Source organism: Sus scrofa, chromosome 7 (assembly GCF_054392235.1).
Source record: "Sus scrofa isolate SSC_HxYL_T2T_F1_AM1 chromosome 7, Sscrofa_HxYL_maternal_Yorkshire_Landrace_v2.0, whole genome shotgun sequence".
Lineage (NCBI taxonomy): Eukaryota > Metazoa > Chordata > Mammalia > Artiodactyla > Suidae > Sus > Sus scrofa.
The window spans coordinates 70,751,300-70,772,828 of NC_139389.1; the positions used below are offsets into that span (position 1 = coordinate 70,751,300).

Here is a 21,529-nt window from a genome sequence, read left to right on the forward strand (position 1 = left end):
AATCTCATCCTGAGTGAAATGAGCCAGAAAGACAAAGACAAATACCATATGATGTCACTTATAACTGGAATCTAATATCCAGCACAAATGAACATCTCCTCAGAAAAGAAAATCATGGACTTGGAGAAGAGACTTGTGGCTGCCTGATGGGAGAGGGAGGGAGTGGGAGGGATGGGGAGCTTGGGCTTATCAGACACAACTTAGAATTGATTTACAAGGAGATCCTGCTGAGTAGCATTGAGAACTATGTCTAGATACTCATGTTGCAACAGAACAAAGGGTGGTGAAAAAAAAATGTAATTGTAATGTATATATGTAAGGATAACTTGATCCCCTTGCTGTACAGTGGGAAAAAATATAATTTAAAAAAATTAAAACATAAAAAAGTGACCTTCTTCCAATCAGCCATTGAATTTATCAGTTGGAAAATTGTGATTTTTTTTTTAGCTACAAGAAGTCTTATTTGTTCTAAACTTGAATGTCCTAAAATGCTTTTTTTTTTTTTTTTTTTTTTTTTTTGCTTGTTATCTTGGGTCTGCTCCTACAATTCAATTTACCAAGTATGTGTTCTACTTGTATTCACCTACTCACCCTTTTGCTATTGGGTCCTTTAGATCAGTTGTTATTTTGTGGGGTTGTTTTGTTTTGGGGTTTTTTTTTCGTCATTGTTATTGACTCATCAGACTCATGTGCAAGACTTTCACAGCTTCCTAACTAGAAAGACTCAGCCCACTCATTCAGCTGACTCTTGACCTGCTATGGGCTAGAAAATTCTGATGTATTTCTACAAAGCTGATTTTGATCCCCCTTCTCCCAGAGTGTGGCGGTCACAGACCTCTGTAGATCCAGCTTTCTCAAGAGCATCTGCTTCACCTCAAGGGTCTCTAGCTCTGCTTCTCAACTTTTCACTCAGCCCACAGAGAAAGGTACCCCCATCCTCCTCATCAGGATGCCCACAGCCCACGGACTCACTTGGATCCAGCTACCCATCTGCTCCATCAAACATGTGGTTCAGCAGAGGCAAATGATTTGGAGTTGGGAGTGGAGGCAAAGGAAGTACGGTTCCACTTGCCATTTTTCAGTATCCTTCCCGAGTACAATTTCAAATTCTTCTCTTTCATTGCCCTCGCCTGAGGCCCTGGAAACTGCTGCTTCAGTTAGCCCATGAAGTTCTGTGTAGCCACCGGGGAGGCAGGAAGGATGGTGTGAGAATGGAGATGGTTCTTAAAATAAGAGGAAGCATTGAAAATTAAACTGTGTTTGACTAGGAAGGCTAAACTACATCTTCATTTAGCTTGGAATAAGCAAAAACCTCAACTCTAGACTCCCTACGCTCCCAAATCTCATTCTGGTATTGGAATCAAGTTATCCTCTCTACTAGTTGTTTATCCTTCAATGAACTTGCTTATCTGGGTTTATTTTTGTTGTTGTTGAATTCTTTTCTTCAGAGGTTAGGATATTTAAAGAATGGGTCAAGTCGAAAGCTATATTGTGCCAGAACAGAGCTTTTGGTAAGATGGGGGAAATGTTAGAATTTAGGCTTCCACAGAAAAGAAGAGGTTGTTTGGATACGGTTTTTTGAATTGCTTTTGTCTTTTCCTCATGTTGCACCTGCTGCAATAAAATAGACCTAGGGCTGCCTCGCAGTGGGAGCATCCTCTAAGGATACCTTAGACCCAGCACTTCTGTAGGCCCTGGAACAAACTGTCCTCCTCTCTGACCTTAGGCATCTCGCTTAAGTGTCTTTCCTTTCCTCTTTTCAACCAATATGTGGTGAAATCCAGACAGCTAATTAGAGCCTAAACTTAGGAGAAAGATCAATGAGACCTCTTGACTATCTTGTAGTAGTAGTTGTGATTAGTTTTCGGTGTTTTTTAAAGTTTATCTTAACCACTTAGGTCTGACTGCTGTAGATTAAAAACACTTTTGTCACATATTGTGATACAGCGCAGCTCCCAAGGAAACTAAATTTAAGTTTGGAATTAAACCTCTAGCTATTTATAGTCTATATGTTCCTGAGTTTCTCTGATATACATCACCTTTGCAACCTGGTGCAGAGTTGGGAAACTGATTATTAATGAGATTCTACTTACGACAATGAGGCTGGCTTTGTAGAGGTGGAGAATGACACATCCTTTAGGATTACTTAAGGCAGCATTAATGACCCTAAAAGATTTTATTGCTTCATAAAGAAAAGACAGACTTAAAGTACTATCAATATGATTAGAACCTTGAAATAGGTTCAGACTTTCCTGCCTTGTTCCCATTTGATGTCCAGAATTATTCAAAGATACAATAAGAAAACAAACCTTGCTGAATATTTGAACAATAGTTGGAATCTGCTTTTTTCCATTTATAAACAGAAAACACTGCCTGCTTTTACTGTGAATGACTTGTAGATTTAATATCATTTTACTGCTTTATAAAAATACAAAAACATAAGGAAGAATATAAAAGTTATCCATATTCTCAGTAACTAGAGGTACTCTTTGAGCATTTTGCTGAATTCACTTTCACACAGATATGCATATAGCTAATGAGTTCAATCATATCAATATACTCATTTTATTCAAAGTTTAGACCATGTAGAGCTAGCATTTAATAATAATGCATTTAAATAATATGACCAAGGGTTTTTTTTTCAACATCCTGTTTGAATTTATATTTTTTCAAATTACAAAACCCAACAGTAGTGTATTGTATTAGTTTAATATTCTTTTACTTCCAAATTCTTGCCAGTAGAGCCCGAGATTGTGCACTTAAAATATTATGAAGTTGTTTTTTATTGTCTCTCATTTTTTTTCTTTTTAGGGCTGCACGTGCAGCATGTAGAAGTTCCCAGGCTAGGAGTCAAATTGGAGCTGCAGTTGCCAACCTACGCCACAGCCACAACAAGGTAGGATCTGAGCTGTGTCTGTGGTCTATACCACTGCTCATGGCAACACTGGATCCTTAACCCACTGAGCAAGGCCAGGGACTGAACCCGCATCTTCATGCATATAGTCAGGTTTGTTAGCACTGAGCCACAACGGGAACTCCCTCTTTAAATCTGTATTCTTGTATTTCATTTGGGTAACAATTTAAAATAATTACTTGGACTTCACTCTGTACATATATTTAGCATCAATGCTCTCATCATGGTTCTTTAGGGAAGTCTCTTTTTTTTTTTTTTTTTCCGTCTTTTTATGGCTGCTCCCATGGCATATGGAGGTTCCCAGGCTAGGAGTCAAATCGGAGCTGTAGCTGCTGGCCTATACCACAGCCACACAGGATTTGAGCCACATCTGCAATCTATACCACAGCTCATGGCAATGCCGGGTCCTTAACCCTCTGAGTGAGGCCAGGAGGGTCAATCCTGCAACCTCATGGATGCTAGTCAGATTCGTTCCATTGAGCCATGACAGGAACTAAGGGAAATCTAATTTCTTATATTGAAGTATAGTTGATTTACAATGTTGTGTTTGTTACTTTCTGGTGTATATATTTATATATATATATTCTTCTCCATATTATTTTCCATTATGGTTTATTACAGGATATTTACTATGGTTCCCTAAGCTATACAGTAGGACCTTGTTGTTTATCTATTTTATATATAGCAGTGTGTATATGTCAGTCCCAAACTTCTAATTTATCCCTTCCCCACCCTCTCTCCACTCTGGTAACCATAAGTTTGTTTTCTATGTCTGTGTGTTTTTTGTTTTGTCAGTAAGCTCATTTATGTCACATTTTAGGACAATACAATTTTTTTATACTTACAAGTAATCTGTTTATTTTCCTTGTTTGAAAACTTTAAATTGTTTTTATACTGGAAATTCACATTTTTCACTGGTGTATGCCTGGGAATCCTCATTTTATTCATTTCACCTAAAACATTTCCTTCAATCTATAATGTCAACTATTTTTTTCAGATCCCGAAACTTTTCTTTATATATCTTTGATGATGTACTTGATTATACTTTCTCTCTATTCATCTAGTTTCATTCTCAATGATGCCGCTATTCATGTTCTATCCCCCAAATCTACCATTTTCTTTTTTATAATTTTCATTCTTTCCACATTATATAAAAGATTCTACATTAACTACCTCTGATGCAGAGTTTTAATTTCTATGGAATCTTTTCTTAACATTGGCAGCTCTTTTTTAATCTTTGTCAACTCCACCTTCAAATACTCCTTCACAGATACACTTTTTGTTTTTTAATAACTCACAGCAGGTGAATTTTAAACTTTCTTCTTTTAACTATGGTGCTCTTTTCCAGACTTCTGAAAGTTGTACTCTGTTGCAGTGGATTACTTCTTTTATGTTACATAGGACTTTTTTTTAAGGTTTTGCTTGGTGTTTTTTTCCCCTTATTTATACACCATTGAATGAGGGGAAAATTTCGCCAGGTCTGATGAACACCAAGCAGCACAGGCACAGTCGTCCCTTTGTTCCCACTCGGTGTTCCCCAGGCTCTCATGGCACCTCCTCTCAGGCCTTCCCTTGAAGGTGGATGAGCAGAGTCCTCCAGGTGTTTCTCTGGGATACTCTACAGGACCTGCTCCTACTATCAATTCCTGTATCATGAGCTGCACTGATAATCTGATCCTACACAGGCCTTTTATGTGCCCCAGACATACCGTGCATGTGTGTGTCTGTGTGTGTCAAACCTATATTGAACCAGGACGCTTCATGATGTACTAAAAAGACAAGAGTCTCACATTATCCCCTTGTATTGGTGTTTTGTTTCTCCTTGCTTAACATAAGCTGTTAAGCTGAAATATAATATATAGAGAGAAAAATGTATAAATCCTGAATGTGCAGCTTGAATTTTTACCTAGTGGCTATATCTTCAACCCACCTGTCAGATGAAAAATTAAAACATTATCAGCACTCAAGATACTTTCCTTATACCCCTTTTCAATAATTAATCCTACCCAAAGATAATTACTGCTCAGACTTACATTGCCACAGATAAGATTTACCTATTTTAAAATTTATATAAATGGAATTACACTGCATGTATTCTTTTGTGTCTAATTTCCTTTGCTTGGGATTATGTTTTTGAGATTCATTTATGTAGTACATATTCAGAATATGTTCATCCTCATTGTTCTATAATATTCTATTATATATAGGACAGTTTATTTACCCTATCTCCTATTAACACACATGTATTTCTGTTAGGAGATATAAATATATCTTTGGGAGTATATATGCTTACCTTTAAGTTATGTAACAGCTTTGGCAGATTCTGCCAGATAGTTTTCTAGGCAATGCATGAGAATAGCATGTCTATTGTTCCAAATCCTTTCTAACTCATAATATTATCAATTTGTTTTTTATTTTATACATTCTTATATGTGTGTAGTGATATTTCATTGCTTCACTTGCTTATTGACCTGCTGAGTATCTTCTTTGGGGATGTGTCAAGGATTTTCCTATTTTTTAATTGAGTTGTCCTTTTCCCATTGATTTGGAGTTGCTCTTTACATTTTACAGATACCAGTTCATTATCATATGTATGTATTGCAACATATCTTCTCTCATTCTGTGGCTGACTTTTTCACTCTTTTATAGAGATTTTTAATTTGTCATATTGAAATAATTTTTTCAGAGTTCCCATTGTGGCACAGGAGAAATGAATCCAACTAGGAACCATGAGGTTGTGGGTTCGATCCCTGGCCTCGCTCAGTGGGTTAAGGATCCAGCGTTGCCGTGAGCTATGGTGTAGGTCATAGATTCAGCTCGGATCTGGTATTGCTGTAGGACGGCAGCTGGAGCTCCGATTAGACCCCTAGCCTGGGAACCTCCATATGCCACAGGTGCTGCCCTAAAAAGATGGATGGATGGATGGATGGATGGATGGATGGATGGATGGATGGATGGAAGGAAGGAAGGAAGGAAGGAAGGAAGGAAGGAAGGAAGGAAAGAATTTTCTTGGTCTTTTTAGGGCCAAACCTGCTAGGGGTCAAATCAGAGCTGCAGTCACTGGCCTACACCTCAGCGACAGCAACTCCAGATCCAAGCCACATCTGCATATGAGCGACCTACACTGCAGCTTGCAGCAATGCCAGATTCTCAACCCACTGAGCAAGGCCAGGGATCGAACCCACATCCTCATAGATGCTAGGCAGGTTCTTAACCCACTGAGTCACAATGAGCATTTCTTTTATTTATTTATTTTTTTGAAAAATTTGCAAAAATAAATTTCCTGTATACTCTTCACTCAGTATCCTCTAACATTGATATTTAGCTAGTTCAATTATTGAAACTAATTAAAAATTAGTTTAATTAGTGATTGAAAATTAATATTGATACAATTCTATTAATTAATCACAGACCTTGATTAGAAGTTTACCAATTGTCACACTAATGTCCTTTTCTGCTCTAGGACCCATTGCAGAAATCAACATTGCATTTAGCTGTCATATCTCCTTAGCTTCCTATAATCTGTGCCAGTTCCACAGACTGTCTTTGTCTTTCATGACTTAAAAATTTGGGGAGTGAGTACTGCCAGTTGTTTTGTTGGACTGCCCTCAATTTGGGTTTGTCTGATGTTTCCTAATGATTAGGTTGAAAACATGCATTTTTAGCAATAATACCACAGAAATGACATTGTGGCTTCCCAGTGCACCATATCAGAGGTACATCATGTTACTATCTTATCAATGGTGATGTTAACTTTGATTAGTTGGTAAAGGGAGTTGTTTGCCAAGTCATTCCTCTATAAAGTTATTATTTTCCACTGTAAATTAATATCTTCTGGAGAGGTACTTTGAAACTATGCAAATTTCTTGCTTTTCATCATACTTTCATCCATTAATCTTATCACCCATCAGTGATTCTTATCTACAGTAATTATTTATTTGTAAATGTCTAACTTTGCATACATACCATGAGTTCATGTTAATACCTTTGATAGTTCAGTCCACAATCTTTTTAGCTATCTCAGATTGGTGTGTGGCACAGTCCTCTCCCTGAGTGGTCCTCTTGATGCACCCTCTCTAGAAAGCCCTCACCCATCCCCAGCCTGGGGAAGGAATTTATACCATACTCACAAACCAGTTTAGGCAAAACTCCTCAGTAATTTCCCTTGCAGAATACTCTCTGAGGAGTCCAGGAGATGTGGGATACCTTGTAGACCTGCCTTGGAAGAGACTCCATCTCACACTCACTACTACTGCCTGGCATATTGCCATTCTGTCAAAACTGAGGCATGTACGTATGCGCGCGCGCACACACACACACAGACACAGACTAATGGTTTATAGACATCCTAAGATATCCTCAGGGTTCTGATCAGGGATAAAGGAATACCATCAGCCACATTAAAACAAGTGTGGTCAAGTTGGGAGGAACCTCCTGACTCTGATAGTTGGTTAGAATAAAATTCACCGGAGTTCCCATTGTGGCACAGGAGAAATGAATCCAACTAGGAACCATGAAGTTGTGAGTTCGATCCCTGGCCTTGCTCAGTGGGTTAAGGATCCAGCGTTGCCGTGAGCTATGGTGCAGGTCACAGATTCAGCTCGGATCTGGTATTGCTGTGGCGTAGGCCAGCAACAATAGCTCCGATTAGACCCCTAGCCTGGGAACCTCCACATGTCACGGGTGCAGCCCTAAAAAAAAAAAAAAAGCAAAAAAATAAATAAATAAATAAATAAAAATGGAATACACCAAGGGGCATGGGCAGTTGCCTTTCCTACTACTTCCTTGTTGGTGTTGGTAATGCACAGATCAAGGTTCTTGGTTAAACGTGATGGTTAAATGCAATTCCCCTAGGTGTTGCCAAATTGGAAAATCATCTCCAGGAGTTCTTGCTGTGGCACAGTGGTTAAGAATGTGACTGCAGCAGCGCAGGTCACTGCAGAGGTGCAGGTTCAATTCTAGCCCGGTGCAGTGGGTTAAGGAATCCCACGTTGCCACTGCTATGGCACAGCTTGCAGCTGCAGCTCAGATTCAACCCCTGGCCTGGGAACTTCCATATGCCACAGGTGCAGCCATCAAAAAAAAAAAAATCATTTCCATCTTTCCATAACAGTATGTCTCTACCATTGCATGTTCTTTTATGAATATTATCAGTGGGAAGGTTAGAAAAGTCAGTGGAACTAGTTGGTCATCATGACACATTAGAAATCTCTATATGTTTGGGTTTTCTAAGGTTGTTTTAGGTTACTTTTAGAAACATCTTTAAGATTAAGGGATATAAAAGAAGATGAAAATAATGGTGAAAGTATGTTCAATTAATTAAATTTTAGTCTGCCCTAGGTAATCTCATCAAACAAAATATACAACTGTTTCAATTTCTGTAAGTGATTTCTTGTAAACTTCAGAATTAAAATAATAGCCAGTTCACTCAATACTGCACTAGAAGTCAGGGGTCAAGTCCCAACAAGTGTGAGCATCCTGAGGTTTTGAGGCTGTCAGGATTCACAGAATCTCTGGGGACAGGTTACCAGCCTTTGGGCTGGGACTGAATAATCTTCCTTCCCAAACAAGTAATGAGACAGGGCGGCAAACAAGGTTACCAGTAATGATCACAAAGGCCAACAGTGATGGAGAAAACTGTTGTTGATGAGTTGGATGATCAACAACTGATCCGATAGGATGAGTTGCTAAGGGGTGAGCTCAAACTTCTGTCTCCTTCAAGTTTATACCCTGATAGAATTTCCATCCTCTCCTCCATGCATCCCTTGTCTCTCAGTTTCATTGTGAATATGGTGGATAAAGGAAAAACATTTTCTAAATTAATTACATACAGAGTATTCCGTATTTCTAACTGCATTTCCTACTTAGGTACAAGAGCATGGCTAAAAAGTAGAAGTTCTAAATAGAGATTCTAAGGGATTGATGAGCTGTTTACTTTCTCATGTCATCAATTATCATGCCCAATAAATCAATCATACTGATTGGTTCCCTACAGGACTGTGTAAGATGCATTTCTTCATACATTGATTAAACTGCCATTTATTGTTACATTTTAATGATCATTGTTTGGCCAGCTTCCAGGACCCAGGAAATTGGCAAGCTTCAAAATTCACCTAGAATAAAATCTCCCTGCTTCCATATTTTTAAAGTATTAGTTCATTACTTAACTAACATCATTACCATGTCTAACCTTTATTCTAAGCACCGGTCTAGGTTTGTGGTAATTATATCACAGTCCTTGCTTTCATGACAGTACATGAATAATTATTATTTGAGCTAGTGTTTACAAGACACTGCACAAGAAGCAGAGTAAAATGTCAAAGAGATACAGAAGTAGGAATAAGTGCTCCCATTTGAGAAGATTAAGAAGCATTTCATAGAGCACTTTGAGTGTCTGAGCTTATCTCTAAGGGTAAGTAGGTTTTGAACAGGTGGGATTAAGAAATGATGGAAGGATGTGCTGAGCAAATGGAGTAGCATGGGGAAATAAATGAAAAAGATTTTTTTTAAGAAGGGCAAGTAGCACAACTTTACTGAGGTGTGGGTTATTAAAGACAAACAGAAAAAAATGTAATTTTGTAAATATAAGTTTGAAATAAGTCAGGGAAAACTTTGAACGCCAGCCTAACAGGTTTGGACTTTCTTTTGCAAATAAAATAAACTTTGAAATTTAATTTGCTTAAATTCTGACTGAATAATTCCTAACTATTCTATCTGAAAGAATTTTTTTTTCTTTTTGTTTGTTTTTTTAGGGCCACTCCCGTGGCATATGGAGGTTCCCAGGCTAAGGATCTAATCCAAGCTACAGCGGCCGGCCTATGCCACAGCAACGCAGGATCCGAGCCACATCTGTGACCTACACCACAGCTCGTGACAACACAGGATCCTTAACCCAGTGAGCAAGGCCTGGAATCGAACCTTCATTCTCATGGATACAAGTCAGATTCGTTTCTGCAGAGCCACGACAGGAACTCCTGAAAGAATTTCTTATTTGCAAGGGAAAAATGTTTTAAAAATCTACAAATTTAATGCCCCACAACAGCAACTGCTTGATTTTCTTTAATAAATTGAAATTCTTCATTTTCACTAAGGACATTATATGTTAGAGAGCGACACCTAATGGTAACACATTATTTTACAGCCAATTCTATTGTTCAGCAGAAAGGTGAATAAAAAGGCAAAAGAAAGGAGTTTGAAGAGTCCTCCCAGAAGGAAGACAGCCCAGGACAACAGTAAGGGCTGCGATAGACACTAAGCGTGAGAATAGATGGCAGGTAATTGGGAGGGACCCCAAATTTCCTGAAATACTAAGTTCCAACACAGCACCAACGAACAGTCAGTGTTTGGGATCCTCCAGTCCTGTGCATCTGCCAGATGATGACAAGCCTGAAGCATTTTTAACTTAAGGTAGTATAAGAGTGCAAAACGCACACCTCTCTAAAACTGGGTTCTTCAGATCCCTGGTGATTATAATGCACACACACCAACAAGACAAACCCCAAAAATCCAAATGTTTGTCTAACACCACCTATTAAACAACACCATTTTATAATAATGGTCTTATGTTCTATTAATAGAGTCTTTCTGAAAAAATGAGGTAACATCGCAACGTGTCATGAAACGCCTTCGGCCCCTGATTTAACTCTTCTGCCACCTCTAGTTCAAACACCATGGCAGCGTCTGCCCTCTGATGGCCCTGGCTCTGTGCTGGGCTTACATCCTACAAGGAGAGTGGGAGATGATCCAAGCTAGGCTACACTGTCCCAAGTATGTGTAGGGGACCAATCAAAACCACTAAAAAAAGTTACACAATGACTACAGTAACCTTCAATGCACACATTCTCTTGCCCACCCTCTAATGCTGGCAAGCTGAGAAAGAAAATGTTCAATTGTTAAAATGAATAACTATGTAGTTCTCACTTACTCCCTGTCTGTTTAGTATGATGACCTGTCATCGCTCTAACCACTGGGACTCTGGCTGGCAATCCAAAAATCCTGGCCTGGCAAAGAAAAAGTAAAAGTTACCACAGAACACCTATGTCTTTTTAGGTTCTCAATTTGCCTTTTAGGTTCTCAATTGCATAGCCATCTACTCCTATCTTCAAGCAGCACGAAATAAGAAAACCAAAATCATCCTATTTGCTTATTTGGTTCTAACAGTGGACACTTCATTTCAGGTTTTAGTTCAGGTTTTCTAATTTAGTTTGCACAACAACTTAGAAGTATATTTCTATTAGGATACACATTTATGGATATAATTCATTTTCCTAAATGACATTAATTTAATCCCATGTATTGAATATCTGTTATAATTCTGTCCCATCACAGAATTATGCATAAGGAAAAGGCTGAGAAAAAAACAAGAAAACCTGTTTCCAACATAAATATTTGGTTTTCCTCTACAAATGCATCCTAAGAAAATACTCTTAGGCACATCAGGTTTGCTCAAGCCACTTAACTTGACTCCACTGGATTTATATAATGGCTAAAATAGACTTCAAAATTTTTCAATTCCTATTCTCATTTATATTATAATATCCCAAGAACTCAGGAAACATCAGAGGAAGAGAAGGATGTTCAAATATACAGGCAATGTCCTAAGACATGAATACTGGCTGGCAATGCAAATGGAAATATTATTGTTGAATCTAGAGGGATCCAATGAGAATCATCAGGGTATAAAGGTCCCACTGCCTTTTTCAGCCCCCAGAGGCAATGGGGGAGGGGGTAACTAATATGGATGGAAGGACCTGATTTTTCCCAAGGTGGCCCTGCATGCTAATGGCCCTGCCCAGACAGGCTCCATGGTGAGTTGTAAAGAGAATAGCAGGCTGGATAAGTGCTCCCAGGAGGATGCCTAGCAGCCAGCCCACCACAGGGTTCTTTCCAGCTGGTTGGAAGCCTGCCTCCATGACAAGATAAATCTTAAAGGGACTGCTTCTCCCTTCATCTCTCCTGCTTCCCTCCACCTCCTCTAGCACTCTAGCAGAATAATGTTCCCAACAAGAACCATGAAAAGATAGTGATACTTTGTTTTTGTTTTGCTTTTTGCCTTTTAGGGACATACCCACAGCATATGGAAGTTCTGAAGCTACGGGTCGAGAATCGGAGCTGCAGCTGCAAGCCTACACCACAGCCATAGCAATGCCAGGGATCAAATCCACATTCTCACGGATACCAGTCTGATTTGTTTCAGCTTCACCACAAGGGGAACTCCCAATAGTGATGCCTTTTACCCACAAGTTTGTTGATTTACTTTAGCATGAACCCCAAGCTTAATTTGCACTCTCCTCTAAAATCACAGCTTAGTAAAATTAGATAATGAACAGCCTGCATAAAGTCTATACCACATGAATACCACTGATCTATAAGAACTTTTCAACTTTTCCTGGCAACTTTGCAGTGTGTAAATTTCTCTAAATGTATGGCATATTGTTAAACCTAATCTGAACTTTTCTGTCTGTTGATTAATGAATTGAGCCTATTCACATCTCACATGAAATAAAATAGGCATCCCTTGCCCCTTTTGTTGATTTTAGGTTTGCTATTTATTATTCCTTATTGTTGTGGATCCATCTGTGCACAGTGGCCTCCAGATACACACCCTAGAACAGCACCATCCAACAGAACATTCTGTGATGAGGGAAGTGTTCTGTGTCTGCTACCCAGTTTGGGAACCCCTGGCCACAAACAGCTGTTGGGCCCTAGAAATGCAGCTAGTGCAACTGAGGAACTGGAATTTTTATTTAATTTAACCCTCATTAATTTAAATTTAAATGGTCACATGTGACCAGCGGCTATGGCAATGAACAGTGTAACATAGAAGGCTTCGTCAGGCTGGGACACTGGGAGAAGAGGGTCCCTACCTGACGTGCAGAAGCCAGGAGCCTGAGGCTGACATGGCTGAGTCTAGCCTGCTTTTCTACCAATTCTAGAGCCAAGGAGTATCCAGATGGAAGAGAGGAGAAGAAAACTTCCATCTTAAATGGGCTCTGGGTCAGCTCTCCAGGTGTCTTTTGCCTCTCTGCAGACCCCCGGCTTCAAGGGCACTGAAACGTCTCATCTCCAGGACGCTGAGGTTTTCTACAACATGAGGAAACCCTCTCAGGCATTAAAGGTTCTCTACCTGATGATATCTTACTGAAGATCTCATGGGTCGCCTCACCCACCCTTGGCTTCCTACTCTGACTTCTGGCCTTAAACTTAGAGCTACCATTGCTCTCAAACATAAAGAGACACTAGCATCAGGCAGTTCATCAGGAACCACACATAGCAAGCAGGCCAGGTCCTCTTCAAGAGGATCCAAAGGTTTCCACTTGCTAGACCCTGAAAAAGCCACAAAAATCTATCCTTGCACCCAAAGCTTTGGGGAAAGACTAGCTTTCTCCATTTCTGTGTCTCTCAGCTCTTCACAGCAGCACAGGAGACTGGCAGGCTGGGGGCTCTCCCGAAGTTTCCTCCTTTAATTGTTACAATGTTCCAGAAGGAAATGAAAATGGGGGCTATCATATTCCAAGAATCTCCTCCAGCAAATTCTCGGAAAATGTTTCACCTTTGTCCTAACTACCTTCCAACTGAATGACTAAGGAGTTGGAAATGCTAGACCATTTCAGCCTGGGTCCCAGATGCCTGTTCATCCATGATTGGATGGAATTGTCTGAAACTGAGCTTTTCCTACGTTCCACTAAAGGCAACATCTCTCACCTCTGACTAAAGAGCCACAGGAGCACACACTCTGTCCTCCGTGGCAGCTCTCCTCCTACCCTTCTCCTCCATCTTTTCTTTTTGGAATATACCTTGTTTATTATTAACTTTTTTTTTACTCCTACTTGTTCCAGGAATGCAAATTTTAGTGAGCTACTTTCTTTGAATCTGCCCTCCTTTTTCTTTTTTTGGTCTGTTTAGGGCCGCACCTATGGCGTATGGAGGTTCCTAGGCTTGGGGTCAAATTGGAGCTGTGCCCACTGGCCTATGCCACAGACACTGCAACATGAGATCTGGACCACATCTGCAACCTACACCACAGCTCACTGCCATGCCAGAACCATAACCCACTGAGCGAGGCCAGGGATCGAACCTGTGTCCTCATGGACGCTAGTCAGATTTGTTTCCGCTGAGCCATGATGGGACCACCTATCATTAACATTTTAGAACAACAAGGAGACTAGAGATCTTGTAGTCTATGTCCCTAATTTTACAGGTGAGGAGAAAGAATTACAAGGAGGACAAATAGAAGGCAAGTCTGCTGTCACTTTCCCAGCCTCTCCTACACCATGGCAGAGATCACTAATAACTTCAATCTTTCTTACTAGCCTCCAAATCTTTCTCATCAGACTACTATAAGCAGCCTCATTGTATTTAATTATAAACGTGATTGACATTAACATACATTAAGCCCATATGCTGATACAGTGTTAAGTGACATCAAAGTAATCTGCGGCAAAACTAAGATTGAGACCTGAACCCATGTCCACCGTTTCTCAGGCCGCTGACCTTTCAACTACATCCCAGTGCTGTGCTTTTGTTCAAATGACGTGCTTTACATCCTCCCAGCAACATTCCATTTGGATTTAAGTTTTTCAAAAAAAGAGCTAATCATGTTTTTGTCTTTTAACTTAATTCTTCTTGAATAGGAGTATACTTACAGAGTTTCAAAAATCAAAGCTTAGGATTAGCAGATGAAAACTATTATACATAGAATAAACAACAAGGTCCTACTGTATAGACAGGGAACTAGGTTCAATATCCTATAATAAACCATAATGGAAAAGAATTTTTTAAATGCAAAAAAAAAAATCAAAGCAACGTGAAAGTGGACCCCGAGAAATCATGCTCCCACCCCATCCCCATCTACGCCATCCCTCCACTTTTTTTAGTTTCTCATTTATCCTTCCAGGGTTTCTCTGTGTAAATACAAGCAAATGAAATACATATTCTCATTTTATGCCCTGGTTATACACAAGATAGCATATTACATATAATTTTAGCACCTTGCTTTTTTTAAACTTCACAGATTCTAGAAATGGAGCTTCCTCCTTTTGCCACAGGTAAAAAATCATGTTACCTTTGACATTTAGCTCCTTCAAACAAGATCCAATCTGGAAGACATGTCTTCTTAAGCCCTGCTTTTGTTCTGAGATGAAGTGCCACTATTTGGGCAGTTTATGTCTAAGCAGCCCTTTCTACGTAAGTTTAAAGATCATTCATAATCCTCCTCAGAATGTAGGTGAAGTTTTCCTATTATCCAGCAGATAGGTTCAACACTTTAATTTTAAAACGAAATTTATTAAACCACCACTCTTTTGAGAAATTTTTTTTTAAAGGCATGCAGGCACACATAAAGTAACATAATGGCACTGATAAGAGTTCAGTATTTTTGGAATGCCCAGTAGAAACCTGGACGCCTCTGAATTCACTTTAAGGATGAAGCCCTGGTTATTACATGTCCATTCCTAAAACTGCTGTCAGTTCCACTATTAGAAGGTCTGAGGCTGCTCTGGTTATAGGTCCCTGGCAGAATCCCTTTAGGTCTGTGGCTGCCTCAAAGCTGGCCCACTGGATTGGGCTCTGATTAAATGGACCCCAAAGTGCCCGCCCACATTCTTTTGTCAATTGCCCTGAGTAAACGTGCCTGATCTATCAGAGGAAAGTGTGGAGTCTTTGGTCTGTGCAGCATCCTCCTGATCTTTATTACCTTCTGTACATGTATAAATCACTCTTGAATTTTTCAGTTCCTTTCAGTTGTCCTTATAATAGAGAATGACCCCTCCCTAGAAAGCCAGGCTCTCTACAGGAAAAGTGCTGGGGCCATAATACAAAGCGAAGAAACAGATTTAAGGATACATATCCTCATTTCCTTCACAATGCTTCTTGCACACACAATTTCTTTGAACAAAGGCTAAGAAAACCAATGTAGGCACAGTGTGAATGGAGAAAAAGAATAAGAAGACATCGTAGGTTCAATTCTTGATGCCAGAAAGGCGGAGACATCACCTGGAGATTGTGTTGCCACTTTCCTACCACTGCTCCCCAGAGAGAGAAGGTGGAAGGAAGCCCTGTGAGGAGAGCATCCCCGCATCCTGCAGGGCCCCAGGATACAGTCAGCCTAAATGCTAGACAAGAACATTAGCCTTAACAGCATTAATTAGTGATTTATTTCTTTCTCATGTAGCTGAGCACTTAATGATCCGAATCTTGGGAGGGAGCTGAGGAATAGTTCACAGCCGGACAGCCCTCCTTGGCTTAGCAGTTGTTGATTTTTTTTACATTACCCTCAAGTGTTATCATTAGGTTGTGAGCAAAACCAATTTTCTTAATCATCCCCAATCTCCCGAACGCTTCTTCACTAGAATAACATCATCAACAGGCTGCACAAATTGGGCATCTGAAATTTAGTCGAATTAGTAACACCTCAAATATCATTTATGGCTGCAACAATCAGCCTCCAATTTCATCTAATTAGAGCGCAAAATGATTTCCCTAAATCCTCACTAATATTTTGAGTTGACAAACGACTATGCAATCCTGATAAAGAGAATATATGAGATTCATAAAGCCACTGATTTTTTTTTTTTTTGCTCCCTCTTCAATAACCTGACCACTATGCCCTGCGTGCAAATTTAAGTGTCAAGAACAGAATACATAAACATTTGTCACAACAGCCACTAGCCAGGAAACCTCCAAAGAAACTCCCCTGAATCAGAAGCATTTTAACTCTGGGGACAATACTACGGCTTTTATGTTCAAATTCTTCAACACTCAGAGATCAAGACAAATCTTGCTCAGTTTCTCATCATGAGAGTACTTAAGTATTTACTAAAGCTAACTTCTCCCCATAAATTACAGCTCATTCCCCCAAAGATGTAATCTCTCAAAGACACTATTAAGCATTTAAAAAGAATGATCAGTAAGATTTCATGGGAAAATGGCAATCTGACTAAGCCTGCTCTAGCTTGGCAAAGGACCACTTTCTTCATTTGAGACATCTATAAGCTATGTCTATTCTAAGCACACACGAGATAGTCACAACATAAAATTGGGCACAATGTTGGCAAGTGTGCCCCCGGGTAACAAGATGAGAAACAATATGGGAAATAATATAGGGAGGGTGGAAAAGAATTGAATGAAAAGAGAAGGAAATAAATAGAAGATAGAAAAGTTAAAGGCGGAGAAGGACTCTGCTGAGGTCGTCTTGACAAAGAGTGTGTGACCACCTACATACTCCATGAGGGTATTTGCCAGGTCAGGACTTACCTGATTGGCTGAGTGTCCTGTCAATGTGCCCGGCTCTGTTCCAAAGTTCTTAATACACAGTGACCCTGGCAGGGTCATTCTATACTTGGCAGCATTATTCTGGAAGATAAAGAGAGAGGCTGTACTGAAGAAGCCATAAGAAAATTGTCCACCGGGATATTAGGCAATTGTGGATTTCTTCTTCCTTAACAGAAGTTCGGACAAGGTCCCTTAAAATTCATTCTTAGCAAAATTAAATGTCACCCACTCCTGCCATTTGCAATCAAAGGAGTACAATGAGCAGAGTTTGCAACTTGCTTTTTGGAACTTTAAAATGTCTACTAATTTATTTTAAAGTTATTGACTCACTTTCAGGTGTTCAAACGTACATTTCCTAGAAATCTGGAAAACCAACTAAACCCCTTGATTTTCTGAGGACCACTAGTACAGCTTATTAAGGCAAATGTCAACAAAGCAAAGAAAGCCTGTCCATTGTTTCCCCACTCTCCATAAGTGCACACGGCACCCCTGAGGGAGTCTGGAGACCTGTTTATTTTGCAGCTGACAAAGGTGAAAGCTATTAAGCGGTGGAGTCAGCTCTGAGCTCCATTATATCAGACTCCATTGTGTCCCATGCTTGTTCTGTGACCTCTAAACCACACACCAGCCAGTCAGTCCTTTGTACCTTGATTAATTACCAAATGAATATTTTTCAGACTTCACAGATATCTGAGAAGTGCCAAGATGCTAAAGAATGAGCCAAAGGGTCCCACCTTCTGCTGATGGGCTGGCTGCCTCCCTTGTGTGAAGCCATCCCCAGCTTGGTGGAACTGAGGACTCTTCTAATAGCTAACATTTATTAAGCATGAAACTATGCGCCAGTGTCCTAAACACAGCTTGTGAAGCAACTCATTTATTATTCATATCTATTCTGAGAAATAGCTGTCCCATTTTACCGATGAGGAAGCTGACCCCTAGAAAGGTGAAATGGTCCAAGGCTTCACCACAAGTTGTGGGGGCTGCCTGCATATAAACTGCGGCTCCAAACTGTACTTTGCTCTGTTACACCAAGTCACCATCTGCCTGTCTCCTCTCTCTCCTTTTTTTTTTTTTTTTTTTTTTTTTTCTGTCTTTTTTCCATTTCTTGGGCCGCTCCCACAGCATATGGAGGTTCCCAGGCTAGGGGTCTAATCAGAGCTGTAGCTGCTGGCCTACACCAGAGCCACAGCAACGTGGGATCCGAGCCGCGTCTGCAACCCACACCACAGCTCACCGCAACGCCAGATCGTTGACCCACTGAGCAAGGGGAGGGATCAAACCTGCAACCTCATGGTTCCTAGTCAGATTCGTTAACACTGCGCCACAACGGGAACTCCTCTCTCCTCTTTTAAAGCTGCTGATATTTTTCTTTAAGGGCATAGCCCCAAAGTCTTAGTTTAAAAACATTTCTATATGTTTTATCATCCCCATCTTCTACTAAATTGGTAGTTTTCCCCCAAATGTTATAGTGTCTTTCAGTATTTATTTTGATTTTTACTTAAAAAAAAAAAAAGGTCATATAAACTATGATCCCGCTCCTTCCAACCACAACCTGTGCAATCAAATTTAACCCCAGAGATAACTGGAGCTAAGAATTTGAAGTATGTATGTATCCCCGCCGTGTATTTTTCTGTATTGTATCTAACTACTATATGTATGTATTTAAACACACACACACTTTTTTAATATAAAGGGACTGTATCTAAGATATAGTTCTGCAACTTACTATCTTCAATAAATAATAGATCTTGAAGCTCTTTCACTGCCTATGCATGCAGACACAAGTCATTCTTCAAAGAGATGCAAACTGTCAAATGTCACCTTGTCTGGGACTGTCCCTGGCCATCCTATATAAAATAGCACCCCACATTCCTCTGTCATTCTCGTCCCTTACTTCCCTTTATTTTCTTCTCAGCTTCAATCAACCTCAGACATATATTTATTTCTTTACTGTCTACCTCCCTCCACTAAAAAGTAAGCTTTATGAGACAGGACTTCCTTTTTTTCACTGCTATATTCCCAGTTGCCAGAGGAGTGCTGGCCCCTCTGAGGCACTCAAGACATTTGTTATTAATGAATACTATTGAGATTACCCTTCAGAAAGACTTGATGATTACATAAGCCAAGAGTGAATGCGTGCCCACAAGCCCACACCCTTGCTAACACTGCATATTATAGGACTTTTGAATTTTTGTTAATGCAATAGCTGATTTTAATCTACATTCCCTGAGAACTCATTGAGTAAGTTACCTATTCAAAGACATTTTTCCCTTTGGCAGTTGGATTTGATTTCTTCTTACCTATCTGTAGGAGCTCCTTACACAAGCTGCCTGTCAATCCTCTATATTTTATGAGCTGAAGATTATTTTGTCCTATTCTGTCACTTGTGTGCTACTGGTTAGGCCTGGGAGTTTTAGCTGGCTCCTCCAGGAGTTCCGCTATTGAGTGGAGACCAGAAGTGCTACAGATGCAACACCACCATGAAATGGCTCGTTCCTGATGACCTGGGCCTTCTGGAACCATTTGGTCAGCAGCTACCACTCACTGAACCCTACTCTCAATTAAAAAAAAAAAAAAAAAAGATTCCTAGGACTGTGCCTCATCCAAAGCCTTGCCAGAGAGCGCAGTGTTGAATCAGCTGCAGTCCAGCATTCATCAGGTCAAGATAAAACATTTAAGGAATATTGTTGGAGGACACGCTGCCCACCCAGGCCCTTTTATATTCTATCCAACCTAATCATCTGAGAGCTGGATTCTCAGCCTCTGCTCTCTGGGAGTCACACAAGCTGACATGCACTTATCCAGTTTGCTGGTTAACAGATGTTCCCCAACCTTTCTGTAAATGCACCGGGGAAAGCCCAGGGCCAGCTAAATGCTAGCAGCTAATAAATTGGGCTTTTCCGTCTCCCAAGTTACACTTGCTTGCCAAGACTCAATTGTGTTTTTCTCTCAAAGTCTGTTTATACTCTTTAATTTTGTTACTATAATTTATAATTTAGTTAAATAGTATATAAAAGTAAGCAAAATAGGAATGAAAAGAATGAAAAGGGACTAGTTGTTTCTACGAAAATTTAATTGACTGCTTTGGATAGTCTCAGTAAACTAGGTGCTAAAAATTGCTGTCGCACCAGATTTACATTAGACAATGATAAAAGAAAAGTGAAATTTCCAAAAATGTAGACATTCAGAATCATTCCTCATTCAGACTGCATCATAAAGGCAAGGCCCAGGCTCTACATCAAAAGATAGCTAAATGCACCTTTAGTTATAATAAAATGAATATCGTACGCAGGATTTTTTTATGATTCCCTGCTTTAATACACTTTTCTAGTAGCTGATCCTACTCAAATTGTACTCCACAGACAGCAGCAGCAGTGGCAAAGAAAGCTTATTAGAAATGCGGGACCTGAGGCCAGCCCCAGACTTACAGATTCAGGGCCTTCATTTTAACAAGTTCCTCAGGTGATTGTAAGCACGTTGCTTTGAAAAGCACCAATCTACAGAATGTTTTCCCTGGGGTTACATAAGGTACATTAAAATAAACCCGTGTAGCTTAGGAATTTTCTAGATATTACTCATACCATGTCAAAATGTCTTTTAAATTTGATGCTAGGAAAAGCTTTGCTTTTTAGAAGAGAGACTTTTTTCCTCATAGGGTTAATTATAAAATCACTCCTACCTGCCTTTTTGTTTTGACCACAAGGAAGCTCATCAATAGAGTTTTTACTCTGCTATGTCATCTGTTCTTATCTTCCTATTTTAATTCGCATTTCCCCTAGTGTGATAGTCTTTATGTATGTTTTATTATTTCACTGTTACATATTTCTTGGAATTTATTTACTTTATTGTTTTCCCTTACATCATTTATGAAGAAAAGTGGGAGCTTAAGGGACAGACACTCTTCAATCTAGCACTAAAGAACTTTTAATTTAATCTGCTGACTCCACCTACCTTCCTGACCCCAGCTCCTGCTCCCTACCCACACAAACATCAACCTCTTTCTTTACTCAATCATCCTCTTGCTTTTTTCTTGAACTACTTTGCTCAATCAAAGTTCAACTCAAAATATACCTTTTTTTTTTTTTTTAATATTTTCCCTGGTCATAGTAGAGCAAAAGTCCTTTCCCCTCTAAACTCCAAAAGGAATCTGTGAGTACCCTCCACAAATACAAATTCACATTTAGACAAATATTGAGTCAGTTTGCACAGGTGGCTTCCAAGAGTATTTTGAAGCGGGGAATATGTATCATTCAGGTACCCTGTGGTGCCTGTATTAATGAATGAATAAAGAAAGATGTAATGGCTAGAAACATACAGCCCACCAAAACTGAATCAAGAAGAAAT

At 39.7% G+C, this 21,529-nt stretch overlaps 1 long non-coding RNA gene across 7 annotated transcripts in view; it reads right to left on the bottom strand.

Moving 5' to 3' along the window:
- Positions 1-21,529, bottom strand: part of LOC102159091 (uncharacterized) — a 421,098-nt gene that overhangs the window by 386,948 nt on the left and 12,621 nt on the right. For all 7 annotated transcript variants that reach the window (XR_014810620.1, XR_014810621.1, XR_014810617.1 and 4 more), the window contains one exon: positions 17,168-17,266. This is a non-coding gene — a long non-coding RNA (uncharacterized LOC102159091). The remainder of the gene's footprint in view (positions 1-17,167; positions 17,267-21,529) is intronic.